At 40.9% G+C, this 17,750-nt stretch overlaps 1 protein-coding gene across 3 annotated transcripts in view; it reads left to right on the top strand.

The window, feature by feature from the left end:
- Positions 1 to 17,750, top strand: part of IP6K1 (inositol hexakisphosphate kinase 1) — a 62,280-nt gene that overhangs the window by 2,210 nt on the left and 42,320 nt on the right. For 2 of the 3 annotated variants that reach the window (XM_087867046.1, XM_045807156.2), the window contains exon 2: positions 15,076 to 15,180. The exons of the other annotated variant lie outside the window; for it this stretch is intronic. The gene's annotated coding sequence lies outside the window, so the exon portion shown is untranslated. The remainder of the gene's footprint in view (positions 1 to 15,075; positions 15,181 to 17,750) is intronic. 3 annotated transcript variants of the gene reach the window in all.

A 17,750-nucleotide genomic window follows, 5' to 3' on the forward strand; every position in this document is an offset into this window, starting at 1 on the left:
TAAGATCCAGTATCGATTCTTGGAAAACATTCATTGGGTGAACATAGCACTGGGTGCCGAGATTCTTAGACATTCTTCTTGGTTAGGTCTTGGTCTCACCGCCTCCTTGGGCTGCTATAAATGTGTCAGTTTTATTTGCTGCTTGCCCCCCTCCCAGTGCTGCCGAGATGGTGGGGAAAGGCTGCACAGTACACTTCATCTCTGGCTTGGGGCAAGGGAGCAGTCGGGGATTTTGTGTGTTTGTGCCACTGAATCTGTGCTTTTGCCCCAATTTTAAGTTAAATTTTATTTCTCCTCCCCTATTACAGCAGGATTTGAGGATTCTGAGTGGGACAACCTAAGATATCTTGGTTCTTTTACGAAAAGTGATCGATCAAGACTGTCATTTGCTGCTATGGTTTGAAGTTGCATTTATGTAGGAGGCATTGCAAATGAGTTTGGTGGGAAAACATGTTCACTTGAGGGCTGGATCCCTGTTAGGGGCTTTGTTGAGTGCTTAGAAAATTTGCTGCTCATCTCGTCTGTAAAAGTTTCATTTGCGGGTGGGGGTCTGGATCATTTACTCCTGCCCCTTCATTTTACAGAAGGTGGGTAGTCTAGGTAAGTAGGTCTAGGACTGGACTCTTCTTTTTCTTTTCTTTCTTTCTTTTAAAGATTTTATTTATTTATTCGACAGAGAGAGCCAGCCAGCGAGAGAGGGAACACAAGCAGGGGGAGTGGGAGAGGAAGAAGCAGGCTCATAGCGGAGGAGCCTGATGTGGGGCTCGATCCCGTAACGCCGGGATCACGCCCTGAGCCGAAGGCAGACGCTTAACCACTGTGCCACCCAGGCGCCCCCCCCTTTTTTTTTGGTAAAGATTTTATTTATTTATTTGCCAGAGGAGAGAGTGCACAAGCTGGGGGAGCGGCAGAGGGAGAGGGAGAAGCAGGCTCCAAGGACCCTGGGATCATTACCTGAGCCGAAAGCAGACGCTTAACAGACTGAGCCACCCAGGCACCCCGACTGGACTCTTTTCAAGTCTAAAATTTGATGTCCGTGCATAAGAGCAGCTTGAAGTACATAAAAATCTGGGTGTGTTAGGATTGTATGAACACTTATGAACGACTTATTCTATAGTTGAAAAGTCAGGTAATGACAAATGTTGGTAAGGATGTGGGGAAATCAGAGCCTTCATACACAGAGAAAGGTGTGAATGTAAAATGGTGCAGTTGGGGAGGAGTCCAGCATTTTGTGTATTTGTGCCAGTGGATCTGTGTTTTTGCTCGGATTTGGAAAAGAGTCTGACAGTTCTTTAAATGGTTAAACATAGAGTTACCATATGACCCACAAATCCCACTCCTAGTTACCTACCCAAGAGAAGTGAAAACGTGTCCACATAAAAACCTGTATGTGAATGTTTATAGCAGTGTTATTTATAGTAGCCAAAGGGAAAACAACTCAGCTGTCTTATCAGTTGATAATGGATAAATAAAACATATATACATGCAATGAAATATTATTTAGCAATAAAAAAGAATGAAGTACTGAGGCATACCACAACATGGATGAACTTGGAAAACATGTGAAATGAAGGAAGCCAGGCACAAAAGATCACATATTATGTGATTCCGTTTATATGAAATATACAGAATAGGCAAATCTATAGAGATAAGAAGTAGATTAGTGGTTGGTTAGGGCTTGGAGGTGGATGAGAGCATAGGGGAATGAGAGAGATAAGGTTATGGGGTTTCTTTTTGAGTTGATGAGTATGTTTAAAATTGTAGTGATAGTTGCACATGTGTGAATATACAAAACCATGGAATTGTGCACATTAAATGGTGAATTGCATGATTATGACTCAAAGCTGCTTATAAAAAAACAACTTATATAAGTAATTATATTCACTAGTTTAAAAAAAAGGTAATATTTGAGTAACAAAAAGAAATAAAAAAGAATCATCCTTAACTTCCCTGTGTTTTAGTGTATAACCAGACTTTTTTCCCCCTTCTGTCTTTAATTTTTACAAAAATGAGATAATGCTATACATCCTGACTCGTACCTTTTTGCAGTCAGCAATATATTATATAAACATCCATGTTGGTAAATGATGCATTTACATCATGGGCTAGCTGGCAACAAATTTAGGGAAGCAGAGTGTAAGGGCCTTGCATAGTGGTAGGGACTGGGGTGAGCTAGCAAGGACAGGCCTTATCTAAAGGGTCACTGTTGCTCAGTTCCAGCCAGTTGTGTTACCAGATCTTGTGATATTTTTTTTTTAAGATTTTATTTTTTTATTTGAGAGTGAGTGAGCAAGAGAGGGAGAGCACAAGTTGGGGGGGAGGGGCAGAGGGAGAGGAGAAGCAGATTCCCCTCTGAGCAGGGAGCCCAACCCGGGGCTCCATCCCAGGACTCTGAGATCCTGACCTGAACTGAAGGCAGCTGCTTCACTGACTAAGCCATCCAGGCGCCCCTTGTGACCTTTTTTTTTTTAAGAAAACAAGAAATCTGAATTTTTATGTGAAATTTCCTGATTTTTAAATTTGGCAATGAATTAAGAAAAATTTTTTTTTATTTTAAAGATTTTATTTATTTATTTGACAGAGAGAGACAGCCAGCTAGAGAGGGAACACAAGCAGGGGGAGTGGGAGAGGAAGAAGCAGGCTTCCAGCAGAAGAGCCCGATGTGGGGCTCGATTCCAGAACGCCGGGATCACGCCCTAAGCCGAAGGCAGATGCTTAACGACTGAGCCACCCAGGCGCCCCATGAATTAAGAAAATTTGAGCCGCTTCGCTGGTGAAAGAAAACCCTTTGCAGATCAGAAATGGCAAAAAATTTGAATTGCCTGTTGTGTCCATTCCCAGCTGAAGTGGAACAAGGTGACTCTCTGCCTTCCTGTTTGTCTCTAATACTGTAAACTAGTGTCCTTTTCATGGTCTGTGTAGTGCCATGGGTTTTCATATTTTTGTGTTTTTTGTTGGGAATTTTGCTGTTTAAAATGTTTCTCAAGTGTAGTGCTGAAGTGCTGTTAATCTTCCTAAGCATGAGAAGGTTGTGATGCCCTTGTGGAGGAAATACGTGTATTAGATAAGTTTTCTTCAGACATGAATTACAGTACTGTCGGCTGAGAGTGCAGTGTTAACGTGTCAACGATATCCAGTAGTCTGCCCTTATCTACAGGAGATACTTGCCAGGACCCCTAGTGGGTGCCTGAAACTGGGGATGTTACTGAACCCTATATATACTATGTTTGTTCTTATACGTACATACCTGTAATAATGTTTGATTTATAAATCAGGCACAGAAAGAGACTAACAGTAACTCATAATAAATTAGAACAGTTATACCAATATACTGTAATAAAAGTTATGTGAATGTTGTGTCTCTCACAGTATCTTATTGTACTCACCCTTGTGATGATGTGAGATGATAAAATGCCTACATGGTAAGATGCAGTGAGGTGAATGATGTAGGCATTGTGACGTAGCGTTAGGCTAACTGACCTTCTGACCATATCTTAGGAGGAGGACCCTCTGCTTCTGGACCGTGGTTGACTCTGGGTAGCTGAAACTGTGAAGCAAAACCATGGATAAGGGGGACTACTGTATGTTAAAGTGTCTTTAAACAGAAACATACATACAGGCTATATATTGTATGTATGTAGCTCTGGAAGGTTATGAATTGGTTGGTTGACAAATATGTGACCAAAGGCTCACAGAAACCTAACCGTGTATTTCCCCTAGGAGTAGTGGCTTGATATTTGCGAACTTGGTGTTAGCAATGACTTTATAGACTAGAACTCTGAGAATAATGAGAAGTCTTTTTTATCTGGCTTCTTTTCCTTAGTATGTTGTTTTTGAGGTTCATCCATTTTGTTGTGTTCCTTTTTATTCCTGAGTAGTATTCTGTTTCGTGGCTACAGAGTTTGCTGATGAGCACGTGTGCTGTTTCCGGTTTGGGACTGTTATGAATAGAGATGCAGTAGATGTTCTTGCACAAGTCTGTGTGTGTACATACCTTCATTTCTGTTCAGTATACATCTGAGAGTAGAATGGCTCTGACTCCCAGACTGCATCAGAGGGACCCTGTTTCAGGAAAAGTTAAAGAGCAGTCCTATGGGCCCCAGGGCCCAGTGTTGCTGTTTTCCTCCCTCATCGTTCTCAGCTCCAGGCTTCATTTTCTGCTTTTATCAGACCTCCGTATCTGTCCATACTGGGTCAAGAACTAATGATACTCCACTGAGGTGGCAAGTTGAAGTAACCAGGAACTATTTTATTACAAGTGGGCACAAGCTTCTAGATGGAGGGGGTCTGTTTGCTTTAGAACTTACGTCAATGCTTGTCATGCTTCTGGATGTCTTTCTTTTTTGTGGGGGGGGGACGGAGAGCGTATGCACGTGCAAATGTGGGGAGGAGGAGAGGGAGAGAGAGAGAATCTTAAGCAGGCTTCACGCCCAGCGAGGAGCTCAGCACAGGGCTGGATTTCGAGTTGCAGAGATCATGACCTGAGCCAAAATCAAGAGTCGGATGCTTAACCGACTGAGCCACCCAGGCGCCCCTGGATTTCTGTTAATTGATTCAGGCCAGGAGGTTTTTTGGTCTTTCACAGGGTTCACAGAATTCATCCTTCATCTCTCTCTGGAGCCTGGGCACGGTGATTTTTGCCTTTGTAAGTATTAGGTCCAGTTGCCACAGTAGACACTGCTTCTTCAGACCGTGAGTCACGTGGCATGTATTTTGCTGCCTTGAAAAGTTGCATGCGGATATTAATTTTAATTCACATGTAACTTTTTAAAGTTTGAAGCTTCTTTGTCTGATGATCTCCCATGTGTAGTGTAAGAAAATTAGCACCAATCGGAGGGCCTTAGCTAAGGGTTCTAGATTTTCATTTCTGGGAGCAGTATGCAGTGCTTTTCGTGAGGAGTGTGCATCCCTTAAATCCACCCTGCTCCCCCATCAAAAGTCATTTCCACATTTTGCCTATTCATAGCTCTGTTTGGTGTATTGCGTTCTGTTTCCCCATTGACTTCTTGGGCCGGTGGTCAGTGACTAGTTTCTTGGTTATCAGAGTCCTCTTTTAAAGTTACCAAATCTCTTAAAGAATTAAATTGATTCTCTTTTTTCCTTTTTGATCAGTTTTATTGATGTATAATTTATACCTATTTAAAGCATACAATCCAGTGGGTTTTTTTTAGCATTATTTGCAGAGTTGTGTGGTGCTGGGAATGGCCAGCAATCCTGGTACCAACGGATGAAAGATTACTCCAAACTTTGCTGTGAAAGAGGGAGAAGGCAAGAGGGTCAACGCTCAGAGGCGAAGACCCTTTGCTCTTCTTCTTCTTCTTTTTTTTTAAAAGAATTAAATTGATTCTGGGGCGCCTGGGTGGCTCAGTCGTTAAGTGTCTGCCTTCGGCTCAGGGTGTGATCCCAGAGTTCTGGGATCAAGCCCCACATCAGGCTCCTCCACGGGAAGCCTGCTTCTTCCTCTCCCACTCCCCCTGCTTGTGTTCCCTCTCTTGCTGGCTGTCTCTCTCTGTCAAATAAATAAATAAAATCTTAAAAAAAAAAAGAATTAAATTGATTCTAATGGAGCTGCTAAAATGATATGTTCTGGATGGAAGGTAAGGTGGGGAATAAAGATGAATGAAACTTTCATGTGGAAGTTGGTTGAAGTGAGAAAATTAACTCTTAAAATAATGCTTCTTTAGAGGGCATTTTATTAAAAATATTAAATATCTTTGTTTATTAAAGATTTTATTTATTCGAGAGAGAGAGAGCACGCGCAAGCACAGAGCATGAGCAGGGGGAGGGGCAGCGGGAGAGGGAGAAGCAGACTCCCCACTGAGCAGGGAGCCCCAGGACCCTGAGATCATGACCTGAGCTGAAGGCAGAGGCTTAACCGACTGGTCACCCAGGCGCCCCAGTGTCTATATTTATAGTTCACTGTATTTCTTATAGTTTGTTGGAAGAGAGAACCAATATGTAATATTCCTCACTTGATTGAAATCTTTATTTCCTGGTGTGCCTGTTTTTCTTTTGAATAACTAAGCGGATGAGAAAAAAATTTCTTTTAACAGCTCTATGAGACAAGTAGTAGTACATTCATTTTACAGTGGAGGAAACTGAGAATAAGATGTTTAGGACACAGAGCCAGGGAGTCTCAGTGCTTGGGCAGTGCCCATGCCTTGTCAAGGCTCTGCCTTCCAGTGTTAGTTTGAGCACAGATGTTGTTTTCCATCAAATGATTAGTTTGCCCTATTAATTTTTTTCTTTCAAAGTGACTTATTGAAATACATATAAATAAAATACATATACATATAAATACGTTTATTTATAAATACATATAAAATACATATAAAGTGGACAGAATTTGATTTTTACACATGTATACATTTGTCTCACAGCCACCCAGATAAAAAATTAGAATATTTAAATAATTTGGCTTTTTATAAAATAGACTTATTTTTTAGAGCGGTTTTAAGTTTATAGCAAAATTGAATGTGAAGTATAGAGAGTTCCCATGTACCCCCAACCCCCCTTCCCCAATAGCTTCTTCCATCATCAACATCCCACAGCAGAGTGGTACATTTGTTAGTCAGTGAACCTACATTGACACATCATTATCACCCAAAGTCCATAGTTTATGTCAGGGTTCACTCCTGATGTTGTACATTCCATAGAATATATTTGTTTTGACAAATGTACAATGGCATGTATCCACCATTATAGTATCATACAGAATAGTTTTGCTGTCCTAAAAATCCAGTGTGCTCCTTTTCATTCCTCCCTCTCCCTCAACCCCTGGCAACCACTAGTATTTTTACTGTTTTCACAGTTTTACCTTTTCTAGAATGTCAGATAGTTGGAATCATATAGAATGTAGCCTTTTTAGATTGGCTTCTTAGTAATATGCATTTAAGGTTTCTCCTTGTCTGTAGGGCTTAATAGCTCATTTCTTTTAGTGCTGAATAATATTCCATTGTCTGAATGGACCACAGTTTATCCACTCACCTTTTGTTTTATTTATTTATTTATTTATTTATTTATTTATTTATTTATTTATTTATTTATTTATTTTATTTATTTATTATTATTATTATTTTTTTTTTTAAAGATTTTATTTATTTATGTGACAGAGAGACAGCCAGCGAGAGAGGGAACACAGCAGGGGGAGTGGGAGAGGAAGAAGCAGGCTCATAGCAGAGGAGCCCGATGTGGGACTCGATCCCGGTACGCCGGGATCACGCCCTGAGCCGAAGGCAGACGCTTTAACGACTGCGCTACCCAGGCGCCCCTATTTATTATTTTTGAAAGAGTGCACATGTGTGGAAAGGGAGAGAGAATTTTTTAATTTTTTTAAAAAGATTTTTATTTCTTTATTAGAGACAGAGCATGAGCAGGGAAGAGGAGGCAGAGGGAGAAGCAGAGCCCCCACTGAGCGGGAAGCCGGATGTGGGGCTCAATCCTAGGACCCCAAAATCATGACCTGAGCTGAAAGCAGACGCTTAACCAACAGCCGCCCAGGTGCCCCAGGGAGGGAGAGAATCTTAAGCAGGCTTCAAGCCCAGGAGTGGAGCCCGTCACAGGCTCCATCTCAGGACCCTGAGATCATGATCTGATGCTTAACTGACTGAACCACCCAGGCACCCCTATCCACTCACCTTTTGAAGGACATCTTGGTTACTTCCCAGTTTTGGCAATTATGAATAAAGTCTCTATAAACCTCCATGTAGTAATTTTTTTATATATACAAAATAGATCTTGAAGCTTGGGGTTTTTCTAGAATGAACAGCTCTTTTTATTTTATTTATTTATTTATTTATTTATTTATTTTTTTAAAAGATTTTATTTATTTATTTGACAGAGATAGAGACAGCCAGTGAGAGAGGGAACACAAGCAGGGGGAGTGGGAGAGGAAGAAGCAGGCTCATAGTGGAGGAGCCCGATGTGGGGCTCGATCCCATGACGCCAGGATCACGCCCTGAGCCGAAGGCAGACGCTTAACCGCTGTGCCACCCAGGCGCCCCTGAACAGCTCTTTTTAAAGAAGAAGTAACATGGCATTTCGTATTTGTCGTGAATTTAGACAGATGTTTCGATTCAGAACCAATTATAAAGTAGGTTAGATACAGCTTTTTCATTTTTCTGGTTTAGCTTTCATCTGCTTATTTTGTTTGTGCTTTAGTTTCCTCATCTTTTAAATGCAGACAACTTTTCCTTTCCTTTTAAGCAGCTTTGCACCCTGGCATGATACTGGGAAGCAGGGCTGTGAGTAGGTACTTCCATTACCTGGGAAAATGTAATCTATGCTGTTGAGCAAGCCTTACTGCCGTTCTGTGGCCTTTATTGAAATACGGGCTCTTGGGGGCTGCTGAAGGTCTACATGTTGGAGCTGTTTGTAAAACTTCTTTATGGTAAAAATCCTTATCAAGAATCTGAGGGCGAATGAGAAAACACTTGTAAAGCATCAAGAGTTACTTTTAGGAAAAAGCTCTTAGGGGTGATAAAAACAAAACCAACTTTCCTTTATAGATTTTATCTTTTCAAGTATAAAACTGTTGTTAGGGTCATTCCCATTGAACAGAGCAGGTCAGATTTCTAGTCTCCATGCAACCTGAGATTAAAATATAATCCTTCATAGGAAGAAGTTCAGGTAATTCATTCTGCAGTTCTTCATTTGACTAATAAGTCATAAAAGCCAGGCAGGGGACTTTGTTTCTTCCCTCTGCTCATCTTGGAGCCCTTTGGTAGCTGTAGCCTTTGGTCCCTACAGTGCATCTGATTGCTGTGTCTACCGAAGACTATGTGAATGGCTCTGGTACACTGACAGCCTTGCTTTGCTGCTGTACTTTCTTCCCATGTCAGTTACTGTGTGTGTGTGTGTTGTTACTCCAGTTTTTCCTTTAAAAAAAACTAAACGAGTGTAGTCAGTGGGGCCGTATGGAGGCCTCGTATCTGAACTATAAATTGTTTTGGTAGTTGAGGTGATGTGAACAGGTTTGTTCCCTTTTGCCAGGGTAGAGAATGCGAGAGAGTAAGAGACCATCTCCTGTGATTTGGCTTAAAGTTATATTTATAAGGCAAGTAACTGCTACAGGATTTAGATGTTGTGTTTTTCAGTTTTATTTATTTATTTTAATTTCAATTTTATTTTTTTAGAGGGGAGGAGGGGCAGAGGGAGAGGGAGAGAGAGAATCTTAAGCAGGCTCCACGCCCAGTGCAGAGCCTGATGTGGGGCTTGATCTCACTACCCTGAGATCACGACCTGAGCTGAAATTAAAAGTTGGTTGTTTAACTGACTGAGCCACCTAGGCACCCCGAGTTTTTCTCTTTTTTATTGACTCTGGAAACATTTTCAGATGCTGTTCTCAGAAAGATTTCTCCTGACCATGGATATTCATGCTGGTTGTTAGCACCTAGAATGTTTCTGTGGGAATTTGAAACCCTCCACAATTCTATTCCCACACTTGAAAATATTGCGAAGGTTTCCAGGATACCATGCTTTCCTCAGGTGGGATAGCTGTAGGATCTTAGGCTTTTTTTAGAGTGTGGGGAGGATCCCCCCCATCCTCGCTTCCAGTTTTCTGAGAACAGGAACTGTGTTTGTCTTGTACAATATTTGTTTTACAGGGTCTCAACATATATACTTGATTAAATACTTTAAAAAGGTCTTTGCAGATTTTATATTAATGGTCCCTGATTGATTTGGAGACTTTATAGTTGCTGTTTGGTCACAAACTTGATTTAGTGGAGAGTATTTTGAAACTTACTTATAAAGATTCTGCTCCAGGCACCTGGGTGGCTCAGTCAGTTAAGCTTCTGCGTTCTGCTTGGGTCGTGATCCCAGAGTCCTGGGACTGAGTCCCGCATCGGGCTCCCTGCTCCGCGGGGAGTCTGCTTTTCCCTCTTACTCTCCTTCTGTTCTCTCTCTCTCTCTCAAATGAATAAATAAAATCTTAAAAAAAAAATAAAAGATTCTGCTCAGCTGGAGGATGTTGTATGGGTCAGGGCCAAGTAGCACACTAGATACTTCAGGCAAGCACAAGATGAGCATAGACTGTTTTGGTTTTTTATATCCTGCGTGAAAATTAAAGTGATTTCTTTAGCATAAAACAGAATGAATGCTAAGAAGTTTCTACTGTGTTTGGGAAGATGTATTATAAAATATGTGGTTGTGTTAGCTATTTCATGAGTGTCTCCAAAGAAAGCTAACTTTGGCCTCAGGGAGCTGACTATTAAGCTTGAGTAACTTCCCAAACAGTGTACCAGCAGGGCTGCTTGGACCCTTAAGCATGTTAACTTGGCTGTTTACAGTGTTGTATTAGTTTTTATCGGTAGAATTGTGAATAAAGAAAGCAGAGCTATGTGAATTTTATGTAGATAATAAAGTTTCTCACTTTCAGTCTGTGCTGCTTAGCCTTTTCAACTCATTGAAACAACTGTCAGTGTCCATTTGGGAGACAAAAACCACATAGGAATTTGAACAGGTAAAGTTTAAATATTTATTTATTTGAGAGCGAGCGAGCATGTGTGCTTGCACAAGCTGGGGGTGGGAGGAAGCCGACTCCCTGCTGAGTGCGGAGTGATTTCAGGACCCTATGATCATGACCTGAGCCGAAACCGAGAGTTGGACGCTTAACCAACTGGGCCACCCAGGTGCCTCCAAAAAGGTAAAGTTTAATATAAAGAATTGTTAACTATAACAGGGGATTGGAGTAATGAGAGATTGGCTGGTAAAAAGTAGAGTGAACTCTAAGTAATATAGGAATAGTGTATATGGGAGTAGCCGTTACCCCAGGGCTGATAACAGAGTGCTCAAGGAAGACACTCTCCCAGGGCTGAGATCTGTATCTTGGAGAAGTGGGTGGTTCTGCCTAACTGGATGGCTGAGAAAGTCATTGTGGTGCCACACTGGCAGAACATGCTGGAAATCTGCCCTCTAGAACTGGCTGGAAATCTACCTTCTAGGATGTTGGAGAAAGCAATTTATGGAGAGGAGTCTTGCAGGAAGCACTCTGCCAGAAAACTACTTGAGTGAGGTGTCAGAGGTAGCTGCTGGCCACTTTGTACTGCTGACCATGATGCATTGTGCGAGTCAGGCACCCAACAGTGGCTAGGCACTGAGGGGAGCTGACTGGATGTCAGGGGCCTGGTGAGAGGAGTATACTAGACAGGTGGAGAAGCCTATTCTTTTCTTTTTTTTTTTTTTTTTTTTGGAATTTTATTTACTTATTTTGAGAGAGAGCCCGTGAGTGAGAGGAGGGGCAGAGGCAGAGGGAGAGAGAATTTCAGGCAGATTCCATGCTGAGCATGGAGCCTGACTCTGGGCTCGATCCCACAACCATGAGATCATGGCTGGAGCCGAAATCGATCAACAGTCCGACTTTTAACCAACTGAGCCTCCTAGGTTCCCTGAAGCCTTTTCTTTTTTGCAGAATCTCTCCAGTGTCTTCTGACAAAGCTTAATATCACCTGGCAAAGGAAAAATATTTAATGGGTCCAGCTCCATGTTTGCAGAGCAGGCAATGATGGTTGGGTTTAGAGCCAAGAGATAATACATTGGTAACTGGTAAGTTGCTATTTGTCAGAGTTATACAAATAAGTTGTTAATAATTTTTTTATTTTTTAAAAAAGATTTTATTTATTCATTTGTGAGAGAGATAGAACAAGCAGTGGGAGGGGCAGAGAGAGAGAGAGAGAAGCAGATACCCCGCTGAGCAGGAAGCCTGATGCAGGGCTTGACCTCAGGACCAGGAGGCAGCCTGAGCTGAAGGCAGACTCTTGACCCACTGAGCCACCCAGGCACCCCAATAATTTTTTTAAAAGAATTTATTTATTTATTTACTGGAGAGAGAGTGAGTGAGCATGCACAAGCAGGGGGAGGGGCAGGCAGAGGGAGAAGTAGACTCCCTGCTGAATAAGATGCCTGATGCAGGACTCGATCCCAGGACTGTGGCTGGGATCATGACCTGAGCCGAAGGCAGATGCTTAACCAACTGAGCCACCCAGGCGTCCCTAAGTTAATAATTTAATAAGTATTTTCTCAACAGAATACTCTTTGTTGCTACCACCTATGTTTTAAATTTGTTTTAATATAGAGATTAACTTAAAGTGCTATTCTGTTCTAGCCAGAGACAACTTCTGCTCTGAATTTTTTCATAATAGATTAGTTGGCCAGTTTTAAAATTTCGTATAAATGGAATAATACTGGGGCACCTGGGTGACTCAGTCAGTTAAGATTCCAACTCTTGGTCTCACCTCAGGTCTTGATCTCAAGGTTGTGAGTTTAATCCCCCATGTTGGGGTCCATGCTGGGTGTGGAGCCTACTTAAAAAAAATAAAAGGAATAATACTATATGGAATAATAATCTTGTGTACTAAATAATTCTAAAAGGTATAATACTCTTCCGTACAGCCTCTTTCACACAGTATAATGTTTTGGGAATTTGTTCATGCTGTTGTCTGTATCAGTAGTAGTACATTCCTTTTTATTGCTGTGTAGTAGCTCATTGCCTGAACATTCCAGTTTATCTGTTCTGATATCTGGTCAGTTTCCAGTGTTTGACTTATGAGTAAAGCTTTCTCTTTTTCTTTTTCTTTTTTTTAAGATTTTATTTATTTATTTGACAGAGAGAAGGCACATAAGCAGGGGGAGAGGCAGAGGGAAAGGGAGAAGCAGGCCCCCCACTGAGCAGGGAGGCACATGGGGCTTGATCCCAGGACCTTGAGATCATGACTTGAGCCGAAGGCAGACGCTCAAACGACTGAGCCACCCAGGCGCCCCTATGAGTAAAGCTTCTATGAACATTTTTGTACAAGTGTTCTTGGGGGACATATATGTTCATTTCTCTTGGGGAATAGGGAATAGAAGGGAATAGAATTGCTGGATCATGGGGTAGATGTATGTCTAGTTTTATAAGAAACTTTTAATACCTTTTTCAAAATGGTTATATCATTTTACAGTCCCACCAATAATGTGTGAGAGTTGTGATTGTTCCATATCCTCAGCAATGTGTAGTGTGTTGTCAGTGTTTTTAATTTTAGCTATATTTCTGAAAGTACAGTGATAGCTCATTGTGGTGTCAGTTTGCATTTACCTTATTACTAGTGATATTGAGCACTTTTTCCTGTATTTAATGGTCATTTGTATAGCTTCCTTTGTGAAATACTTGTTCAAACCTTTTGCCCATTAAAAAAAATGGAGCTGTTTTTTTTTTTTTTTTGAGTGAGTTTTAGGAGATCTTTATATAGAATATTAGTCAGGTACATGTTTTGTGAATATTTTCTGTCAGTCTGGGGTGGCTTGCCTATTTATTTTCTTATGGATATATTTTAAAGATAAGAAGTTTCCAGTTTTGTTGAAGTCTGATTTACCACTATTTTCTTTTATGGTTATTGCCTTTTGTAGTGTCTGAGGAACCCTTGCCTACCTCTCAATGTTGGAGATTTCTCCTGTGTTTTCATCCAGAAGTTGTAGAGTTTTAGTTTTTACATTTAGGTCTCTGATCCACTTGGAATTCATTTCTGTGTATTCTGTAAGATTGGGGGTTGAGGTTAATTTTGCTCCCATATGGATAACTTCTTGTTCCAGTACCAGCACCATTTGCTAAAAAGACTTGTGTATTTGTTATCTACTGACTCCAAAACTTAGCAGTTTACAACAGTAAACACTTACTGCCTCAGTTTCTAAGGATCAGAAATTTAGGAGTGGCTTAGCTGGGTGGTTCTGGCTCACAGTCTCTCATGAAGTTGCAGTTAAGATGTCTTTTGGGACTGCAGTCATCTGAAGGCTTTCCTGGAGTTGGAGGGTCTGTTTCCAAGATGACTTTACATGGCTTTTGGCAGGTAGCTTCAGTTCCTTGACATGTGGGCTCTCTGAGAATCCTCATGGCATACAATTATCTCCTCCAGAATGAATGATCCAAGACAAAGTAAAGAGGAGTCTTAATGACCTAGTCACAGACTGTTACTTCTTTTTTTTCTTTTTTTAAAGATTTTATTTATTTCAGAGAGCACACAAGCATGATCGGGGTGAGGGGCAGAGGGAGAAGCAGACTCCCTACTGAGCAGGGAGCCTGATGCAGGGCTTGATCCCAGGACCCTGGGATCATGACCTGAGCTGAAGGCAGATCCTTAACCAACTGAGCCACCCAGGCACCCCCAGACTGTTACTTCTGCCATATTATATTCTGTTCCTTAAAATTGAGTCACTAAGTCCAGCCCATACTCAAGGGGAGGAGAGAAGAAGGCTCTACCTTTTGGGGAAAGGGCTGTCTAAAACTTTGAAGTTTAAAACTACCACAACTTTCTTTGTTAATTAAAAAAAATTTTTTTTTTAAGATTTTATTTATTAGAGAGAGAGAGTGAGTGAGAGATCACAAGCCGTGGGGAGGGGTAGAGGGAGAAGCAGACTCCCTGCTGAGCAGGGATCCTGATGTAGGACTCGATCCCAGGACCCCAGGATCATGACCTGAGCTGAAGGCAGACACTTAACTGACTGAGCCACCCAGGCACCACCCCTCTCCATTTATTTGCTTTAGCACTTATGTCAAAAATGAATTGACTACGGGTATGGACCTATTTCTGGGATCTCTGTTTTGTTCTGTTGAACTGTGTGTTTATATGCCAGTACCCCACTGACAAGTCTTGACATCAGGTAGTATAAGTTGTCTGACTTTATTCTTCTTTATAAGATTGATCTGGATATTTAATGTTCTTTGTATATCCATACACATTTTAGAATTAGTTTGCCAATTTCTCTGAAAAAGCCAACTGACATCATGGTTGGGATTTCATTGAATTTATAGATTTATTTGGGGAGAGTTGACATCTTAATAGTATCAAGTCTTCTAATCTGTTCACATGGTGTGAATTTCCATTTATTTATGTCTTCTTTAATTTTTCTGCATTTTTTTCCTTCGAGATCTGCATTTTTTGATTGTTTTCAATGTAGAGGTCTTTCACATATTTTGTGAAATGTATCCCGACATGTTTGATGTTATTTTAATGCTATTGTAAATGACTTGTCTTTTAAAAAAATTACAGTAAAATGTACATAGCAGAATTTTACCATTTTAACTATTTTTTTTTTTTTAAGTAGGCTCCACACTCAGTGTGGAACCCAAGGTGGAGCTCAAGCTCACGACCCTGAGATGAAGACCTGAGCTGAAATCAAGTTGGGTGCTTCACCAACTGGGCCACCCAGGTGCCCCCATTTTAACTATTTTTAAGTGTACAATACAGTAGCACTAAGTACTTTCACAGTGTTGTGTAACCATTATCACTGTTTCAAGAACTTTTCCTATCATCTCAAGTAGAAGCTCTTTACCCATTGTACAGTGCTCCATTTTCCTCTCCCCCCAAGTCCCTGGTAACCTCTGATATACTTTCTGTCTCTACGAATGTGCCTATTTTAGATATTTGATATAAATGGAATCATACAATTTTCTTTGATGCCTGGCTTATTTCATTTAGCATAACTTTTTTCAAGGTTCATCCATGTTATAGCATGTATCAGAATTTCATTTCTTTTTTTTTTTTTAAGATTTATTTAGAGAGAGAGCACATGTGCATGTGAACAGGGGGAAGGGCAGAGGAAGAGGGAGAGAGAGAATCTTCAGGCGGACTCCCTGCTGAGCGTGGAGCCCGAGGCAGGGCTCATTCCCAGGACGCTGAGATAATGACCCAAGCCAAAATCAAGAATTGGATGCTTAACTGACTGAGCCACTCAGGTGCCATTAGAATTTTGTTTCTTTTTATTTTTAATTTTTTTAAAAGATTGATTGATTGATTGATTGATTTATATGACAGAGAGTGCACACACAAGCAGGGGGAGCAGCAGAGGGAGAGAGAGAAGCAGGCTCTTGCTGAGCAGGGAGCCTGATGTGGGGCTTGATCCCAGGACCCTGGGATCATGACCTGAGCCGAGGGCAGACGCTTAACCAACTGAGTCACCCAGGTGCCCCTCATTTCTTTTTATAATCAAATATCCCATTGTATGTATGTACCACATTTTATCTGTCCATTCATTGTTAGCAGACATAGGTTGTATCCACCTTTTGGTTATTGCAAATAATGCTGCTATAAACATTGGTATATAAATAATTGGGTTGAGTCCCTGCTTTCAGTTTTTTTGGGTAGGAGTGGAATACCTAGGAGAAGAATTGCTGGATCATATGGAAATTCTCTGTTTTAATTTTTTTTGGGAGTCACCATCCTGTCTTCCTCAGTGACTGAACCATTTTACATTCCTACCAGCAGTGCATAAGAGTTCCAATTTCTGGGGCACATGGGTGGCTCAGTCGGTTAAATATCTGCCTTCGGCTCTGGTCATGATCCCAGGATCCTGCATCAGGCTCCCTGCTCAGTGGAGAGCCTGCTTCTCCCTCTCCCTCTGCTGCTCCCCTTGCCTGTGTGCGCGCGTGCACGCACACGCGCTCTCTCTCAAATAAATATAAATAAATAAATAAATAAATAAATAAATAAATAAATAAATAAAATCTTTAAAAAGAGTTCCGATTTCTCCACATCTTTGCCAGCTTTTATTTTCTGTTTGTTTGGCTTTTTTTTTTTTTTTTTTAAATATAATAGCCATTCTAATTCGTGTGAGGTAGTATCTCATTGTGGCTTTGATTTGTATTTTTTTTTTAAAGATTTTATTTATTTATTTAACAGAGATAGAGACAGCCAGCGAGAGGGGGAACACAAGCAGGGGGAGTGGGAGAGGAAGAAGCAGGCTCATAGCGGAGGAGCCTGACGTGGGGCTCGATCCCATAACGCAGGGATCACGCCCTGAGCCGAAGGCAGACGCTTAACCGCTGTGCCACCCAGGCACCCCTGATTTGTATTTTTCTAATAACTGATGATGTTGAGCATCTTTTCATGTGCTTGTTGGTATTTGTATGTCTTCTCTGGAGAAATGTCTAGCCAAGTCCTTTGACCGCTTTTGAATTGGGTTGTTTGTTTTTTTGTTGTTAAGTTGTAGGAGTTCTCTGTATTGCATATTAATCCCTAATCAGAGGTATGGTTTGTAGATATTTTCTCCCTTTCTGTGGGTGGTCTTTTCATTCTGTTGATATTGTCCTTTGATGCACAAAAGCTTTTTAAGTTTACTTATTTACTTTTTTTTTTTTTTTTTTTTACGTAATCTCTGTACCCAACATGGGGCTCAAACTCATGACCCTGAGATCAAGAGTCACACACTCTTCTAACTGAGCCATCCAGCCAACCCTGATGCACACGAAAGTTTTTAATTTTGATGAAGTCCAATTTATCCTTTTTTTCTTTTCTTGCCTGTGCTTTTGTTGTCATAGCTAAGAAATCATTGTCATATCCAAGGTCACTGAGTACCTACCCCCTTGTGTTTTCTTCTAAGAGTTTTATAATTTTAGTTTGTAAGTTTAGGTGTTTGATCCATTTTGAGTTAATTTTTGTATATGATATGAAGTAATGCTCCAACTTCACTCTTGCATGTGGCTGTTCAGTTTCCCCAACACCACTTGTTGAAAAAATTGTCCTTTTCTCATTGAATAATCTTGGCACCCTGGTTGAAAATCATTTGACTGTATGTGCAAGGTTTTTTTTCTGGGCTTCCTATTCTATTCCATTGGTCTCTATGTCTGTTTTTATGCTAATACCAAACTCTTTTGATTGTAGTAGTTTTGCAGTAAGTTTTGAAATCAGGAAATGTGATTCCTCCAGTTTTGTTCTTCAGGAATTTTGGCTGTTCAAGGTTCCTTGAGATTCCCTATGAATTTCTGGAGAGGTTACTTTTGT

Source organism: Ursus americanus, chromosome 14, assembly GCF_024610735.1.
Source record: "Ursus americanus isolate L20-20 chromosome 14, mUrsAme1.1.p, whole genome shotgun sequence".
In the NCBI taxonomy this organism is placed as follows: Eukaryota; Metazoa; Chordata; class Mammalia; order Carnivora; family Ursidae; genus Ursus; species Ursus americanus.